Consider the following 4433-nt stretch of genomic DNA (forward strand, 5'->3'; position numbering starts at 1 on the left):
ATCCGTAGCAATATCTGCATGCATCGCGGGCCTCACCCCTGGCCCAACAGCGTCGAAGCTATCAAGTAAGGATCCCAAAACAATGAGTGCTCTTTTCAGCAAACTCGATGAATACATCAGGTCCGACGAGGACCACCGCAGAAGAGTGGCGGAACGTAACAAGGAAAGGCAAACAAACCAGAACCGAAGCTGGCAACCTTCGCCTTACAACAAGCCTCAAAACTCTAGCCAGAACCGTGTCATGAACATTGAGGGAAACCAAAACCAAAGCCCGAGCCAAAACCAAAACAACAACACCCAAAGAGGGGGCCACTCTGGTAGAGGACGTGGTCGAGGAAGACAGCAGAAATCATTCTACTGCGTCAACCATGGCCACAAGAACCATCATAATACAGAGTGGTGCCCCAAAAAGAAAGAAGAAGAGAGAAAGGCTGCAGAAGAAGCCGCGAAAGCAGCCGTGCAAGCACCCAAAACAATCCACCACATAGCTTTTTACCCGCACCCAAGTTTTTACCCCAACCAGCCTAGCTTCGCCAATTTCCAGCAACCAATGACCTGGCCTCTTCCGCCGCACATACAACCGTACCACCGAACAATCCCGCAACAAGCCAGCCCAAATCCTCAGAAGCCTCAAGAAACACTACCTCCACCCCCAAGCATCCCAGCCATAATGCCCAAACCAGAGCCAAGCACACAAAACAACAACCAAAATTCCTTACCTACCTTCGGCATGATAATGCCAATCACCGGGGGCTCCTCTTTAGAGTTCGAGAACAAAAGGCAGAGGCGAAACTATTTCAGAGAAGTCAATGTAATCATACCCGATGGACCCCCAATGAAGCTAGAATGGGCACACATGCCCATAACCTTCACAGGGAAAGACTTCAAGCTCAAGACAACCTCGCACAATGATGCGATGGTCATTAAAGCGCTAATAGTAGGTTGGATGGTTGGAAAAGTCCTAGTTGACACGGGCAGCTCCGCGGACATCCTCTTTGCAAACGCCTTCAGAGAAATAAACATTGACATGAACACGCTCGACCTAGCCGACATCCCACTTCTCGGCTTCGATGGAAAGCCAGTGAAAGCCTTGGGAAAAATTGCTCTCCCGGTCTCGTTTGGGGATTGCGACAATGCGAGAACAGAACACATCACTTTCGACGTGGTGGAGATGCACTATCCCTATAATGCAATACTTGGTCGCGGTTTCATCACCAAGATGGATGCAGCAATTAGGCAACTATACCTATGCATGAAAATACCCGCGCACAAGGGGGTCATAACAGTGTACGGTGACCAGTAAATGGCAAGAAACATAGAAAGAGGGGTAGCTTCGGGCCAAAAGTATGTCCACCACCTAGCGCCATCAAGCGAAGACGAAAGCACAACAAAGAAAAAGACCCACGATGAGCCCAAGAGGGACAAAGAAAAAATAAAGATCAGTGCTAATGGCGAAACAAAGCGGGTACTCCTAGACGGGTACATCGCAGACAGGTTCGTAACAATTGGAGCCAACCTCGACCCCGAAGAAGAACGCAACCTCATCGCGTGCCTCAACAAGAACAAAGACATCTTCGCTTGGTCCGCAGGCGATCTCAAAGGAGTGGACAGGGAAATCATCGAGCATAGCCTCGATATCAGACAAGGAGCTGAGCCAAAGAAGCAGAAGCTAAGGAAAATGTTCAAAGAAAAGGTCCAAGCCGTAAAGGCCGAAGTTGACAGGCTCCTCGAGGCTAACGTAATCAGGTCAATCCAGTATCCTAAGTGGCTAGCTAACACAATGCCAGTAAAAAAGAAAAATGGCAAATGGAGAATGTGTATAGACTTTACAGATCTCAATAAGGCCTGCCCAAAAGATGATTACCCCCTCGAGAGGATTGACAAGGTGGTGGATGACGCTGCAAACAGTGAAATGCTCTCGCTACTTGACCTCTTCTCGGGGTATCACCAGATCAGAATCAAGAAGGAGGACGAAGGCAAAACAAGCTTCGTGACACCTTTTGGAATGTTCTGCTTCGTGCATATGCCAGAGGGGCTAAAGAATGCAGGCCAAACATTCTCAAGGATGACGGCAACAGTCCTGGACAACCAGCTTCGGCGTAACATCCTGGCTTACATGGACGATATCATCGTCAAAAGCGCAAAGCGAAGCGACCACATTCTGGATCTCACAGAAACATTTGCTAACATGAGGTCAGCCAACCTAAAGCTAAACCCAGAAAAGTGTGTATTGGGGGCTCAGAGAGAAAAGGTCCTAGGCTGCCTGGTAATGACAAAAGGCATTGAGGCCAACCCAGATAAAATTAAGGCGTTGGCTAATATGTGAAAGCCAACTTCGCTCAAACAAGTCCAACGACTCATGGGTAGGGTTGCTGCACTAAACCGTTTCATTCCAAGAGCGGCAGAGCGAAGCCTACCTTTCTTCAAAACACTCCGAAGCTCCAAAACACTAGAATGGGGACCTGAGCAAAGCAAAGCATTCCAAGACCTCAAAGAGTACCTACAGTATATGACAAAGCTATGCCCGCCAGAGCCCAAATCACCACTGCTATTGTACGTCTCAGCCTCAACAACAGCTGTAAGCGCGGCGTTGATTCAAGAAAAAGAAATCGAAGGCAAAATGAAGCAAATACCAGTTGAATTCGCATCTGAAGCCCTGAGCAGCTCAAAGCTACACTACTCTGAACTCGAGAAAATTGCATACTCAGTCGTTATGGCAGCGCGGAAACTGCGACACTACTTCGAGGGGCACAAAATAATCATTGTAACCAGCCAGCCTCTTCATGATCTTTTCTCAAACAGGGAAGCTTTCAGCCGTATCACCAAATGGGCATCTGAACTCTCAGAGTTCGTTGTTGACTTCAAAAGACGCACGGCTATAAAATCCCAAGTACTGGCTGATTTCATGGTTGATTGGACCTCGCCAAAGCAGGAGCCAAAACAATTTGAAAAACCATGGGTCGTCCACTGCGATGGGGCTTGGTGCCGCAAAGGGGCAGGGGTCGCAGCAGTGGTCACATCACCAACAGGTGTCAGAATCAAGTATGTAGCGAGGCTAGATTTCCCACCAACCGCGAAGTCAACCAACAACACCACAGAGTACGAGGTACTGCTGCTAGCCTTAAGGAAAATGAAGGCCATAGGGCAACAAACATTCATCGTCAGAACGGACTCAAAGGTAATCCGTGACCACATCGAGAAAGACAGCGAGGCCAAAGAACCAGAGCTCGTTAAGTACCTTGAGGCAGTCCGAGCCATGGAGAGGCACTTTCGGGGGTTTGATGTCAAAAATATACCAAGAGCTCTAAATGACGACACCGACAAGCTTGCAAAAGCAGCAGCAGAGGGCGAGCCAATCCCACCCGACACATTCTATGAAGTCATAACCTCATCTTCGATCAAGGAAAATGCTCCAGCCTCCGTCAACGCCATCCAACATTATGACTGGCGTGCGAGCATAATGGCTTTCCTTAGAGGCCACTTCGAGCCTCAGAACGAAGCCGAACGTGCACGCCTAAAGCAAAGGGCAAGGGGCTACACAATTATTGAGGGGCAACTCTACAAGACAGGCATTTCAACACCATGGCTTCCCTGCATCGATTGTGAAACAGGTAGCGAAATGCTCAAAGAAATACACAGTGGTTTTTGTAGAACCCACATTGGCTCAAGGGCTCTAGCAGGAAAAGCAATCCGACAGGATTCTACTGGCCATCAGTCCACACGAACGCACACTTGCTTGTACGCAGCTGTGAGGCCTGCCAGAAAACAGCAAGGTAGACGCATGCACCCTCGCTCCCGATCCAGCTCATCCCACCTTCGTGGCCTCTCAAGAGATGGGGCATGTACCTAGTTGGTCCACTGCCAACAGCACAAGGAAATTGCAGATTTGCAGTAGTTGCAATAGACTACTTCACCAAATGGGCCAAAGCCAAACCACTGGCTATCATCACATTGGCTTCTGTACAAAAGTTCTTCTGGCAAAACATTGTCTGCCGGTTTGGAGTCCCAAGGGAACTAACCGTTGACAACGGCAAACAGTTTGACTGCGTCTCATTCACAGATTTCTGCGCCAGCATCAGCACGAAGATAAAATTCTCATCTGTATACCACCCGCAATCAAACGGAGCTGTGGAAAGGGCGAACAACACCATATTTACTGCAGTCAAAAAATGCTTGTTCAATCAAAAAAAGGGCAAATGGGTCGATGAACTCCCAAGAGTCATATGGTCCCATAACACGACAGAATCCAGGGCAACAGGCTTTACTCCATTCAAGCTCCTATTTGGAGTCAAAGCCGTAACCCCTGAAGAAATAAAAAACAAAAGCCTAAGAGTCCTTAAACCCGGGGATGTGGACGAAATTGCCAGAATTGAGAAAGACATGATTGAGCTCGACATCAACGAGGCCATCGAAAACTTGGACAAGTATCAGGA

At 48.4% G+C, this 4433-nt stretch overlaps 1 pseudogene; it reads left to right on the forward strand.

Moving 5' to 3' along the window:
• Positions 1–856: 856 nt before the first annotated feature.
• LOC140223401 (uncharacterized) lies at positions 857–3677 on the forward strand (annotated as a pseudogene).
• The last annotated feature ends 756 nt before the right edge of the window (positions 3678–4433 follow it).

Source organism: Setaria viridis, chromosome 7 (assembly GCF_005286985.2).
Source record: "Setaria viridis chromosome 7, Setaria_viridis_v4.0, whole genome shotgun sequence".
Taxonomy (NCBI): Eukaryota; Viridiplantae; Streptophyta; class Magnoliopsida; order Poales; family Poaceae; genus Setaria; species Setaria viridis.